A 15,591-nucleotide genomic window follows, 5' to 3' on the forward strand; every position below is an offset into this window, starting at 1 on the left:
AACACAGGCAGCAACAACACACATGCAACAATAAGTGAAAGAATACAAATAAAATAAAAATAAAATTCAATAAAATTCAAATAAAATAAAAAGTCAGTTAAAATGACAACTGATATATACACACACACACACACACACACACACACATATATAAATACAGAGACAAATATAAATAAAATATCCCACCCCTCCAGCAGACATACAGAGAGTTACACCTATGACTTCTCTAAAAATGGCTTTATCTGCATGGATGGATCTAGATTTGAAGCTGCTAATACAAATTATGACGGCAGGTTACAAGACAAGTAGTGCCAGCAGAGGAGTCTGTAAAGTTGTCACGAGTTCGAGTGGTATGATGACAGGGTTTAGCATTTTATCAAAACTGCTCCAAAGCTCCGGCAAAAATCCTCTGAAACTCTGTTGAACCTCCAGATATGTACGCATAAAAGTCCATGTAATCAAATGCCAATTCTCTCCAGGGAGTGTGGTCTGAAAAGGCAATAAATCAAAGCAGTGCTACAGGGAAATCAAATAAAAGGCAATGATACTGTTGGGGCAGTTTTTGCTCAAATGTATATCGTCCTTCTCTGCCAGGAGTCCTTGAGATAGTTTCCTGCCATAATAGCATGTGTGAAAAAGAAGAACATCAATGGCTTATTCTGAAAATGACTTACGTTAACACTGGAGCTGGAAAATGTCTGTTTTGAAAAATAAATCCGGGACTTATCTTGTGAGTGAATCAAAGGGAATGTTTTGAACATTATGTTGCCAATTACTGTCTGCGGACTGCGGTACTATTCAGCTATTCAGTATACTTTTTTGAAATAACCAGACACACTGTACAACCCCCCCTCCCCTACCCTTCTTTTTTGTCTGGGCATAGCTTTTAATGTAACTGCAATCAACCACAACAAGATTTTTGAGGCCCAGCATTCATCCCTTAGAAATCCCACCAAACGTGAGTAGTATTGGAATTCCGGAGCACCATGCCAACCGTGAAGCCTCCCTGCCTCTCACAAGCACTGCGTGGAAGGGCAATTTTCCTCCGGCTGAACTTCCCAAAGCTGCCTCACCTGGAACCAATCTGTAACACAATCGAAGGGTCCTGACTTGAAAGCCCATTCCTTCCCTTTGATAGTCTCTTCTTGGTAGCCTGCACGGTGCTGGAAATAGGCCCTTTGCAATCTGCAGATGCAAAAGAGCCGAGGATTGAGATGAGTATCCACCCATCAAAGTGTATTATGCAAATAATTGAGAAACAAAGCTCAGATCCTCTCTGAATTCCTTGCCTTTGTGCTGGGATGATACAAACATTCAGTTGCTTTTTTTAAGCGTTATTGTCATCTGCTACTTTCCTTTGGATAGTGTTATGCTGTTCATTGCTTTACCATTTTGCTTAATAACTTCTGAAACCACAAGGCCACTCAGCTAGAGCATCCCTGCTAGTGCCAATGCACAACTTCAGAATTTTAAAGAAAGATCTGTTCCCGTGCGCCACCTCTCCATCAGTTTTCTTGGAAGTTTAGGAGTTTTGGGGTAAGAGAGGTGTGAGCAACAAGCTCCTTCAGTGTGACTAAACAACTTTCTTTTGATGGCAGCTCTGAAATGTACCACATCAGCACTGTCGCAGCTCTTCCAGCAGGAAAAAGGGGCAATTAAAGTTTAATAGCTGTCCATTTGGGACTGCTGGGAAATTAATCTTGAGTCAACATGCCAAACCTTATTTCCTTCCTTCACTTCTCCCTGTGTAGGCAAACTTTCCCTCAAGCAAAACTCAATCGCAGACTTTTTTCTCTCTGATGTAGTAGAACGTGGCTGTTTTGGAGCAAGTCTTTCCTGCAGAGGAAATAAAGGGTTAAATAACCACAAGAAAATATAAAAGCATCACTACATGCAATAACATGGAGCAGGATGATGCAGCCAAATACATTTCTTTCTCCATCCAAAGGAAGAAAAAGTTATTTTTGTGCTCAGTTCTTTGAATAGCCCATTTACTTGTTCATACATGTGATTTCAATTCCTTGATTAGCTGCAATTGAATCAGTGGCAGAAGAACGGAGCTTATGGATGTAAAGCATGAAATGAAAAGGACATTTGTTCTGGAAACCCTCCATCTACATAGTCACAGTCTCTAAGTTTGGCAATCAGTAAGTCACAAGCATGTGTCCACTGCTCTAACCAGTGTGAAGTCCAGCCAAGCCGTACGCTCCTCTGTTCATTCCATAATCAATTTATCCTGTCTGTCTTTTATGTTCCTCATTTTCACATGCAAACCTTTTTTAGAGGTTTGGACCTTCAGCTGAACTTGGAATCAACATGGATTTTGTAACTATAAACAGCGACCTCTCTGTCTGTTTGTTAGCTAGCTGTGTGGAGAAAGATAGAAAAAACAAATGCAATTTATAATTTCTGGAAGATGTGATGATTCAATATTGTTGACTCTTGACTGTCAGGTGAGAACAGCCAAGACAGAGACATATACAAGCCTATATATACAGGAAACATAAACAACAGACCTTCCATCGTAAATATGATCCAAAGATAGTTAAGCTGTCACAAATATTTTTGGCCCATAATAACTGCAAGCCAATATCTTGGCCAATGTTTAATCTAAACTGTTTTTTAGGTATCATTGATCCCTGAACCTGCTAGCAACAAAGTCCCTAATTCGTCCATTTTCTTACATGTATGCAATTCAGGGTCACAGGGGGAAGAGGCTGGGGCCTATCCCAGCTGTCGTTTGACAAGAGGTAGAGTAGATCATAGACAGCTCATCAGTCTGTTGCAGGGCTAATACAGAGAGACAGACAACCATTCACACTCACACCATTGGCCAATTTAGAATCATCAGTTAACCTAACATCATGCATGTGAGTGGACTGTGGGATGAAGCCAGAGGACTCAGAGAGAAACCATACAGACATGGGGAGAACATGCAAGCTCTGCTCAGAAAGGTCCAAGAGTGGATTCAAACCCATGACCTTCTTGCTGCAAGACATGTGTGCTAATCACCGCACCACCTAATTTAAAAGTGGATCTTTGTGAAGTTATCCCATGAGCTGTTCTAAAAGAGATAACTTGAATGATTTATAGGTCAGTATTAAGTGGTTTAACGTCCAACCACCAATTTTTTTGCTGAAAATGGTCAGATACTGAAAATGAGTGGAAAGTCTGGAAAAGTATTGCTCAAGACCACTTTAAAACTTATAAGACATTTTGTATCCTTGGAAGCAAAATATAAGAGTTTTGCACAATGTTGCATCTTGTTTGTTTGTTTGTTTTTCCTCACCTTTGAGTTCAGTTGGGCTGTTCGTGCTTATTTTCAGTATGTCATAGAAATGTCTGCCAGACATGGCTATATGAACTGTATGCCTTTCTTATAGGCTGCAGTTGTGTGCATGCCGGTTTTAGTTCTGTAAATCAATTAGACAAAACATATACAATAAAAAACCCCAGAAAAAAAAAAAAAAACATATTGCAAAATTTGAAAAGTATTGAAATGTAGACAGAAAGTTTCTATTGCGTGGTTAGAAAGTAAGACAATGGACCTCACTGTTCATCTGAATAGAAGATCCAAGGTTCTTTTCTGCTCTCTTCTTGTAAGATCAGACTCCTTTGTGTTTGACTTGCTCGACCCCAGCCTCAGTAAACAACACATGCAGCTTTAATTGGAATCACTTGGTCACCCTGAAGCAGGATGAACAGGGCTTTGTTGCCAGCATGGCGGCTCCCAGAACCTGAAATATCTCCAAAGAGGTGGCTGGACTACAGAAACCATATGAATTTCCAGCAAATGCAAAAGTCATGACCTATTGTAGTTATAGCGCTTTTACAAGCATTCCTAGTATGTCGTGGTATTGGTAATACTATAATAATGCATATTAAATGGCCAGAAATATAGTTGGTGCTGTTGTTGAAAAAGACAAAGATAAAAATTGTGAAACTGTTTTATTTTCACTGATATTCAGTTTATTCAGTTTGTTATTATCATTCACTTTATTCAACTGCCCTCATATGGTCTCCATATATAGATCACCCGCTGGTCTGCAAAGATTAATAATGTCTTTATATCGAAATGATAAGATGCATGTGGTGTAAGATACAATTGCACAAATATCAGTGATACCAGATCACAATAAAAATTTGGCACATCTGCAACTCTGGCTCTGACTCAGGGTAAATATAGCCACGGATCTAAATTGTTTGGGCCAAATATCAGATGCTTCACAACATCTGGGCCCTATAGCATTTCCCAGTGCCATAACTGATCATTAAGTGCCAGAATTAGCACATTTGTGCTAAATGTTTTATAAGTAAGGTTATGATTATTTTCTTTAAAAGTGAGCTGTTGATTTATCTTTGCAGTTAGTGGCTGCATTGCTTTATATTTGATGTTCTGTCCCACTAATGCATGTCCAAGAGACCGACACATAGTGAACTCAAACATACAAAATAATTATTACATGTAACGTAAAACATGAGAGATCAATTTTTTTATTGTTATTGTAGTGCACTAGTTATGATCTGTTCTTGTATGATATAAAAAGACCTTATGAACGCTTTTTTAGACGATAGAAATAGCAACCATTCATCTTGTGTTTGTTTCATCGAACTTAAGTGAATAAATGAGTAGCTAAAGAAAGGAGCATCTGCTTTTGCGAGAATGTCATCTCAAATTCAATAAAGAACATGACTCTGATTAAGATGCTGCTTGAAAGGACTTCTTTCCTTGCAGCGTCCAGGACATTCCAGGATATTAGACCAGTGAGTGAGCTCTCTGTTTTCTCTGGCTGCTGACCCTTGATAAAAAGATCACTTGGGTTTCAGTGCTGGTCATCAGTGCTGTTTCATTCTTGACATCTCAGTAGCTCAACAATGGATAATGACCCATCATTATCACAGGCTCAATTGTTTTCTGACATACAAAACCAATAAACAAAGCACTGTGGTGCAATGTAAAGTCTCTTAGCTTTTAGGCTGTAATCAAAGTGTCTCAACAATCATTTTTATGACACAACATAATCTCCATAACCGCTTTCAGATATGTCGTCCCATTCGCCACGGTGCTCCTTAGAGGGATTCCCGGTGGCATTTAGTGGCTTTGAAGAATCCTCAAATGCACGGGCATCTGTTTTGTAGCCACCCAACAGTCACTGCAATTTTTGACATGAGGAAACAGAAAATACCAAACTTTGATCCCATAGACTGTATTTAAATGCTGGATGTGGCTTCCAGGTCTCTGAAAACTGCTTGTTTTCTTGCTAATGGACAGAAGAGTGCAAATCTTCTGCTTACAAGAGAAGTCCAGTTGCAAAGACATTTATGTAACCTCTAGAAACACTTCCCTGATGAGATTATACTCTCAATCACTAGTTTTAAGTCTTACAGAATAAAATAGGATGTTTATTTAGTAAATTATGGTCTTCATTAGAGTCAGAAATAAAGCTAGAACAGATCCACATGTTTTTTTAAAAAAAGATGGTAATCGCCAAAACACCCAAGGCTTTAACCAATGGATGATGTCACAGTTGTTACAGCCATCTTTTAGATACAGTCTTCTATCCAAGCACTTGGATAGAAGCAGAATGTTTTTTAAAGTTCTTGTGATGTATATTAAATCATGTTTTTCTATAATTAGATAAGTATGTTTACACTGACAAGTATGGCTGCAACAAGCACACTGTAAATATCCAGATGGTGCACTTATAAAAGTCCAAATGTGGAGTCCAGAATGCTCCTCACTTCCATACTTGGTCACCAGTCTGGCCTTATAATATCAGTAAAAAATACTGTAATTGCTATTGTCAGTCAGTGCACAACTTTCCATGTTCAATTTAAAACAGCATTCACATACTACCTAAGTGCTTGGTATATACTGTACACTAAATGAATGTGTAATAACAGAAGTATCCAAATTAGGATAACTGTAACTTCTAATGGAAGAATAACAAAATAAATTTGGCCTGTGAGTAAACAGGAAAACTGTTGGTACCCCTGCTGTCTGCTAACTGCAAACAAGGACTTTTTAAAATTAATGTAGGAACTACCTAAGGTATTTAATGTGGTCTTATGTCTCTGGGTCCAAGGTGAAAAGAAATGACAAAAAGAATCAGAGACACTGTGTTAAAAGACCTTGATAAACTCTGCAGCACAGTACAAATGTTTATACAGGAACCTCTTTAAACTGCAGGTGTTTTGCAAAGAGCTGTAAATTTGGACACCAAGACATTCTTATGTTCATGTACAAATCTTAACCATGTGTTGACCTGACTGACTTGACACTGAATTTTCCCCAAGTTTCACACAATTAACTCTAGGAAAGGCTACACTCTTAACAAGTGCACTCATGCCAAAAAGAAAGTACATTATTAATTTAACAAAACTGTTAAATGCAAAAGCAGTGCGTGAAAAACAAAGTACACCCTTACTGCATCCAGAGGAATGAAGTACCTGAGAAATCCTTATCTTTATGAAAGGAACAATGCAGCATAGCACAGCATGATTTAGGATTTTCTACTGCCACAGGACCTTGGAGTCATTGAGTCGACCATAAAGTCCTCTGTGTACCAAAGTATTTTAGAATCAAATGTGAGGTGTGACAGCTAAAGTTTGGCCCACGTTCAGTCATGCATCAGCACAATAATCCCACGAACAGCAGCATATTTACAACAGAATGGTTCAAAAGAAAAGAACTGAGGTGTTGCAATGGCCCAGTCAAAGTCCAGACCTCAGCCTGAATCAAATTCTATGGCAGGACCTTAAGAAAGCGGCACATAAATCAATGCCTGCAAACCTCAATGAACTGGAGTAAAAGCGTAAAAAAGAGCAGGTGAAAATTCCTCCAAAAATGATAGACTGATAAAAACAAACAGTAAACACTTACTGCTAAGGATGGTTCTACAAGCTACTGAATCAGTTTTTCATCATACTGCTTCTGAGGTTTTGTTTTTTGTTAAAAGAATAAATAAATAATGATGCAATATGTTGATGAAATCAAAGAATATCCAGTGAGACTATTTCTGAACATCTGAGCAGCAGCCCTGGCCTTTGACCTGTTCACTGAGCCGCCCACATGCTGCTGTGGCACTAGTCTCTGGAGTCATGATGATGTCCGGCGGCCTGAGTTCGCAGGTCACGGTGATGACAGCAAGCACCTTGCTGCGAGACTTCTATCTGCCCACCAAAATAAATAGAGTTTCTGCTCCAGCCCTCCCACAACACACACCCTGTCCAGCTCTCACGGAGTCTCTGAGATTAAACACTAAGGATGGACAGGATCCTGCCTGCTCTAACAAAAACACTGTCAGGGCAAAAGGTTGAGCTCAGAGATCACAGAAAACTTTTATCCCTGACATTGTTTCAGAGAATGTGGCTTTACACTGATGGAGGGAGAGTCCTTGCTGTTTTCCTTTGCTAGACTCCTATTTTAAGGGACCTGTTTCTCTTTCTCTTTTCTGTTTGCAGATCAGACTGTGTGCCTAAATGAAAAAGCTGAGCATGCACGTAAAGTCAGTGGTGTACATGACACTGCTGAGTTTAAATGCATCCAAATCTGATGTTCCTCTTTTGAAAAATCTTTACAACAAAATTAAAAAAAAAAATTTCATTTTTCTCCAAATAAATCTATCCAGATTCAGAAGCATTTGTGTCAGTAAGCCCTGTGTGAAATAAATAACACAGTCCCACATTAACCCCACATTAACCATATGCTCATGTTGCACTTTTATAGCAAAAGACAATGAATCTTCAATCCATCCATCCATTCTCTTCTGCTTGTCCAATTCAGGGTCGCAGGGGTGCTGGTGCCTATCCCAGCTACCATAGAGTGAGAGGCAGGGTACAGCCTGGACAGGTTGCCAGTGTATCACAGGGCTAACACAGAGAGACAGACAACTATTCACGCTCACATTTACAACAATGAATAATTTAGAATCAATAGTTAACCAAACCCCACTATCTGTGTGTCTTTGGACTGTGGGAGGAAGCCGGAGTACATGGAGAGAACCGATGCAGACAGGGCAACAGGAGCATATGGTTAATGTTGGTTTAATAGAGTGAAGGTCAGCACAATTTTATTAACTTAAAAAAAAAATACAAATAAACTAAAGGGCATCTGAGCAGAGAGCAAAACAACAACAAAAAAATCTCCCCTGCATTCACTAAAACGAGGGTGTAAAGCTTTTAACTTTACTTTTAACTTAACTGGACCCACAATCAGTCGGTGTGCAGATAAACATTGGACGACTAGATTGTTTAGCAAAATACATTTGCTTTGCTTTTATGGACCAGCAGTCTTACATAGGATCTTGTGCCTCATATAAAGTGATGTTAATGGATGGATGGGATTCCACAAAATTATGACCCTGCCAGACCCATCAAGGCCCCACTCTGCATCCCACAGGACTCAAAGAATCTTATTTCAGTGCAGTGATGACAGACACTGCTGTCTACACAATACTTGTTTTTAATGTTACAGGTTAATTGGTGACTCTAAACTGGCTGTAGGTGTGAATGTGAGCGTGAACGCCTGTCGACTCTCTGTGTTAGTGTTGTCATTGGACCTTGCATATGTCAGCTGGGATGTGCTGCAGTGCCCGATAGAAATGAGCTGTATAAGCAGTTGATGATGGATGTAACGCATCGATGGCGTGGCTGAGGATATATTTAAAATAAATCTCAAAACTGTATTTGCTAAAACCAATCAGCAGCATAAGAAAATACTCCATGAAGTTTAGCTGTGCTCGTAATAATAAATTGTGTCAGATGGACTGTACTCTAAATAGTCTATTTGAACAGCTTTTGTTTGTTGCTATTCAAAGGGGAGATCACCCCTACTAATATATGACTGCATTACTTATAAGAATGCCATATGTTACATGAAAACTGTGAAACTGTCTATTTTGGTGATAGGTAGGTTTGTAGCCCTCCAGCTGTTGCCAGGACTTTTAAATTCCCCTGTGCTGATAAATATATAAATAACTACAAATTTAAATTAGAGATCAGTGTTTGTGGCACAACAATAAAATGTCGCACAAACAAGAAAATCTGTAGTGCTTGTTTCATATGACCAGGCTTTCATAAACCAATAAGGGTTGCTGATCAAATAAGCTTCGTGCTATTGAAGCAAATCAGTTGGAAAACCTCAAAGGACCGCGCCAGATACATTATGGTTTTATATCAGCTTTCATTTTTCAGTTTTATGGTGGAGTCCTGAAATCTTAGTAATAAGACTGAGGTTAGTTTGGGGCAGAAGAGCTCCAGTTAATGACCCATCTGTCTGTGTGCTAAGTCCAAATTAAAGACATTTGGTTTCACTGACTGTCAGTAAAAACTCAATCTTTTCCAAATAACTTAAAGAACGAACTGACATTTAACGCTTTTTTGGCAGAAACTGTAACTTTATGGTTTTTAAGACTTTCAAGATAATATACTGCAAATAAATCTGGGTTTAACACAGCTGACAGCTCAGGGAACATCCAACTTTTCTTGTTTGTCTATAAATTTTTATTTTTATATTGAGTTTAAATTTGGAAAAATACAAAAAGACAATGCATTGTTGCAGTTGCACACTGAAAAAGGACCCAGTGGAACTAATACACTGACAGTGCTGACCCACACAGCATGTAGACATTTACCAAGACAGGAGGATGGGGAGGGAGACAACAAATTACTGGACATTTGTGTAATTTATTCAGAATAGTGTTCCCTCTAAATTGCAGCCTGCAACCTATTTGCACAGCATTATCTCTCAGAAGTGGTTGGATTGGGTGAGGTGCCAGTTCCTGAAGTCTCTTCATACTGTTACACATTATTATCACATGTATCCACTGCCTGTTTCCAACTTGCTGTATAGCTAAAACAAAAAAGAAGCATCACTTCAGTTTTTCTGTGAGCACTGTTGCTCATTTCAGTCGAGGAAGTAGGAAGTGGTTACAGCATCGTATATACCATCAGTCAATGACAAACTTTACCAGAGCTAATAATGATAACACTCAGTGTCATAATGTCTTCACGTTATTCCTCAAGTGACATAAAAATCATTCATGTAAATTTAACTTCATCATAGGTCATCCTCGCCACAATAATACTGAGTCAGCTCAGCAGTCATCATCTCCAAGCATCTTTATCCTCTGAGGACCTCTATATGGACATATTTGTGGCCGTGGTTTCCACAGATTATAAAGCCAAGCCATTACAGCAGCTCAGGGGAATTAAATTATAGGTAGGGGCACCCACTTGGCAAGAGAGGTTACCAAATATGTCAAGCCTCAGCCATTTAAATACCTGTGGGTGACTCCTAAATAGCCATGAATTTAATTAGGGCCACAGCTTTTTTTCTGTCTCATGGATTCCTAATAACTGTACAATGATTCAGAAACACTTTCACTCTATCTCAGGTCTGAAGTGTAAAGCCAAAGCCAAAGCACAGAAAAGCTACATTCCTTCTATTGTCCAGCAGGGGGCAATGCTTCCGGTTTAAGAACAAATAAAAAATCAATCAGAGTAAATTCAGCTCACTATCTCTATAGCAATCTGGGGTGGCTGTAGCTCAGCTCAGAAAGGCGAGCAGGTCAAAAGCACTTTGAATGCTCAAATTGAGCAAAGGTGAGCTATATAAGAAGTAGTCCATTTACCTCAGTAAACACTTTGTTGGTGAGTTTATGGTCTCAGTCACTAGTTTCTCACTCACTGAATACAACACTCAGTTCAGTTTTATATATATGTAGTGCCAAATCACAACAACAGTCACCTCAAAGCCCTTTATAATGTGAGGTAAAGACCATACATGTCATGATCCATGTGAGTTTTTCTGTTCTGGCTGTTTCTCCTGGTTACACACCTACACCTCGCCACCAGTTGTCCATCTGCGGCGATCAGCAGGATGGTACTAAAGACCAGCATTGCCATCTGCCGTATTAGGAAAAAAAACACCTACAACATGATCCCTTATGAGCAAGTACCAGGCAACAGTGGGAAGGAAAAGCTCCATTTTAACAGGAAGAAACCTTGAGAAGGACCAAGCTCAGACAGGGGCAAACACCCACACAGCTGGATGAACATGATGTTCATTTTGTAAAGTCTAGTCTTAATAATACTTGAACAAGTATAAGTATGCTTTAGGTTGGGCCTACCTTATTGTATGTTGTAACCAAATGATGATGCAGTGTCTCCTCTGTTTCTTACTCAGATCCATCTTTGGTCCTGGTCTGGTTTTAAAACACATTGACCAAAATACTCAACTACAAGTCAGGGGTTCACAAACCTCTGGAAGAGGCCTGAGTTGTTTCCATCTAGTCCATCTTTTTGATGCAGTCTATGTTCAAGAAGCGAAGCCATCACCATAGATTATTGTAAAATGCAAAACTGTACAGCAAATAAAATTAAACACATTCACAGCATAGTGATGAAAATTATTTTAGTCTAATTTCATCCAATATGACAGCTCCCCTGTTTACATTTTATTCGAGTCGTGAGATGGGATCACTTGACTATATCTGTGATGTTTTGACATTTTTAACGTAATTTCCTGGGGGTGGGGAGTATGGCTTGTTCTGCAGCTAATCATACTAACCTTTAGGCTAGAACACAGTATAGCCGTGATTTCCCTGAAAGAACCACGAAACGTGGTTTTGACTGTCCAGGTAGTGTGCATGCCTGGGTTCTCCTGCATTTGAAGCCAAAAAGACCCTTCAGCAGCGACCTGTTTATCTGTTAGCACAAAACAGCAGGTATGTTTCTTTGAAGCGCTCATACTGACTCATGTGGATCTGGGTGCTCATTGCTAACCATGCTAACTAGCATTAGCTATATAAATATCAGCGCTAGCCAGGGTTGCCCACTGTCCCGTTTTAGCTGGAACATCCCGTATAATGAGCAAAATTGGTTCACTATTGTTTTAGATGAGGTACTGATTAAACTGAATACCAGTTTTTGCATTTTTATTATACTAAAAATGCAAAAGCTTGCTGTGCACTGTGCTTCTGGCACGCCGGTGTCCCTTATTTGATAGTTAAAAAGTTGGCAACCCTAGTGCTAGCTGGTATTTTAAAAGCCACTTTCAGCTTCAGAAAAATAAGATGGCAAAGGTTTAATGACGACCCCAAGGCTTTGAAACACAAGGCCACAAAACAAGGGATGTACAGTCTGTGTACCTCAGCATTATACCTGTATACTGTACCTGTTATTGTTACTGTAAAGGCTGCTCAGTTTATTGGGTTAAACTCTTCTCCTCCTATCCAAATATCAGTGTACTTGAAGAAGACTAAGGGAAAACTGTAAGAATCTCCTCAATACAGTGTCAATGTAATATTTTGATTTTAGTTCTTTATACATTTTTATTCAAACCTCAAGTTATCCCTTCTTTAAAGAAAATAAGCACATTTTAATAAGATGCACATTATATCATGCTCATTTCCTCATGTCAGTCCCATCTCAGTCCATGTGAATATGAAACAGCATAAAAAAGTCAAGTCTGAACCTGATCCATCACTTCTCTGCAGATAGTGTTATTTTCTTTGTTTGTTTGTTTTCATAAATGTATGAAGGTCAGTAATATAATGTTCCTACTACCAACTACTCACATACAGGCACAAATGAAAACAGCAACAGCTTTGGACAGTGCAGTGGACCGTAAACCATTTGTGCCAGTGTCTCAGAATTACACAGGTGGATCAATAATCCCTCACAGAGGCTATTTCATTGCAAGAATGTCCTCATTTTAATTAAACCGCTCTCTCCAGAAATACACAAGCGCACACGTCTCTGTTGCAAGCTTTGCGTGCTAGCTGGGTGTGCCCTGAATATAATGAAGCAGGATTATTCTCTCAACCGATCATATCAGTAAAGGAGGAATCCCAAGATCAACACCAGATTCTGGAGGTAGTCACATATGGGACACATATTTCCAGATCCTAACACGCTTTCATCTGTGGATTTTGAGCATGTTGTGGGTTCGGATGGACCAGACACAATCTTTAGGTTTCCTACAAGAGCTGCAGCGCCCAAAAGTCAAGGTGTTTTTAAAGAAGGCAGATGGAAAATGATCTCTCTGGATTGAATCCATATTCTAGTTCTTGTACACGGTGTACAAACATGCTAAAACATTGAAGACTGAGGAGAAGAGACTGCCTATAAGAGGTACATAACATAAATCAGTGATTTATGCTCACATTCACATTACATGAATATTTAGTGAACCATGAAAGCACATTTGGAAATAAAATTTTATACTTATGAGAAAAACAACAGACACAGCCCACAGTGACTTTACCTGTTATCTTTAAACCTGACATAAGGTGCCAGATGTTTAACCCTCCACCACAAGAAGTCCAGCAGATGTTTCACCGGCACTGTGTGCACTGGAGGTCAGTGCAGTATACCCTAAGATTATACACTAACCTGACCTCTTAGTAAGACAGATGCTCTTTCTATCTTTACCGCCTTCTGGGCTTTTTAAAATTCAATTCAAGATTAATGCCACTGCTTTTTCTTTTCATTCTTTCTTCATTTAATTTCATTGGAACATCTGCTGATGCAGATCAGTGCCTCGCTCATGTGAAATCAATTTGAAGCAGCGCGTTTCAAGCAAGCAGATCAGCAGACCCAGAAGGACACTGAAACTGTCCAGAGATGCGCGAACCTGCCAGTTTGTTCTCGCCACCTTCGACTGCACAGAGGATACAGAGAAGGAAGAGATGCCGGTTCACATAATCAACCAGACCGTCACACGAACAAAACCAGTAGCACTGACAAAATGTTCTGTGACTTGCACAGAAAGATGATATGCTGGCAAAGAAAAATCTGTTTGATTTTAAAGTGTGTGATTTTAAAATCAAACAGAGTCATGACCACCTTTACCATTACTTATAGAAAGGACGTCATTTTCAAAAACAGAGTTAAAAAGTGATTCACAAGATAGAAAATCAACCAGCAATAAAACATCTGACAAAAGCTGTGGTTGATAAAGGGGAGATGAAAGTGAGCGAGAAAGTAAATTAACAATGTAAAAACAGGTAAATTAAGCTCAAATATAAAGTGTTTTAAACACACTTTGTAAGATGTTGCATCACTGAGAAGAAATAATAAAAAAAATCATTGAAGCCAACATAAAATAACTCAAAGGGAAAAAAATGTGTCTTAGAGCATAGAACATAAGGAGCTCGCCAATCTGATCTCCTTGGGGCGGTTGTTCCAGAGAGCAGGGCCCTGACAGAAAAAGCCCGGTCACCCTTGGTCCTCAGATCAGATTATGGGGTGACCAGCAGAGCCTTGCCTGAGCACATTCAGTGGGTCAGCTGCAGCATTTCATATGTGAGATACACTCAGCGTATTTATTGGGATTTAAAGAAATGCACTGCTGCGTGTGATCTGCATAAGAGTGAAAACTAATATCTATTTATTTTTACATGCAACCAAAACTTGAATGTTCAATAACCTAATTCTAAATATATTTTTGATATTATTTGAGCACTGTATGCTGGAAAAGTCTGCTAATATGCTCACAGCGGTTCTGACTTATTCTGCAGACCTCTAAAAATACAATCTACACTTGTGAGGTTGTATTGAACAAGGCCTTCGTATTTACATGAAGGTAAAAATAAAGAGCTATTTAATCCCACTAAACTATCTATATACACCACTGATGAAGTGACCAAAGGAAGTATCAGGTGTCATGCTTTAGTTTGGCGTTACCACAAGAAAAGTACTTGAAGCGTATAGATGTCGCTGTTCTGTTTGTTCTCTGAAGCCTGCCATTAAATAGAATAGGTCCTTTTTAATTCCTGCAATGCATGCCACTGGCTCTACTGGCTCTTCCAGAACTTCGTCCTCCAAAGCACTTTTCATATGGTTTTGATAAAATACAATTAATTTAAAGCATAGAGGAACAAACAAACAAGAACAAAGAATACAGATCAAAGCATAACAAAATGAAAGAAGTGTCAGTGTATATAATTAAAATATATACAGAAATATACTACAGAAGTATTGTGATGTATGTGACACAAATAATCTCTTACTCAGGCAGATTGATTACAGATGAACAGTTGAGTAGAGCTTAAGTAATTTTTACACAAAGACTAATTGCAGTTATTTAGCCTCTGGCTCTCGTCATCGTGCCAGGTATGGGCTTCTGATTTGTCCACCGCCACCGAAAATGTTATTTCGAGCACGTTTTTAAATTGTCACAGGCAACATGCTCAAAATGGTGCAGGCCGAGCTGCTATGACTTCAGAAATCCTCAGCATATTTCTGCTGTGCACACACACGCACACACACACACATACACAGAGAGAGAGAGAGAGTTATGATCCTCAGATTGTTGGGAACACGGAATTTGTCTTTTATGTGAATTAAATAAGATCTTCTTGTGGGCCTCTCTCCTTCCTGTTCCGCTTTCCATTTTATGTTCATTTCCATTCCCGGACAAAGCCGTCTCTCCACGGTGTATTAATGCCCATCAAAGGCCTCAATCAAGTTGCTTTGCCACAGGCTAAAGTCAAACTGGAGAGGCTAAAGTTTAAAGCTGTTAGTGCAGTGAGGATGTGGGCTCATGTCTCTTCCTTGTCCTGGAGTTTATTTTTAACCCCAACA

Source organism: Diplotaxodon limnothrissa, linkage group LG1 (genome assembly GCF_057381915.1).
Source record: "Diplotaxodon limnothrissa isolate DT_005_m linkage group LG1, D_limnothrissa_male_GT1.1, whole genome shotgun sequence".
In the NCBI taxonomy this organism is placed as follows: domain Eukaryota; kingdom Metazoa; phylum Chordata; class Actinopteri; order Cichliformes; family Cichlidae; genus Diplotaxodon; species Diplotaxodon limnothrissa.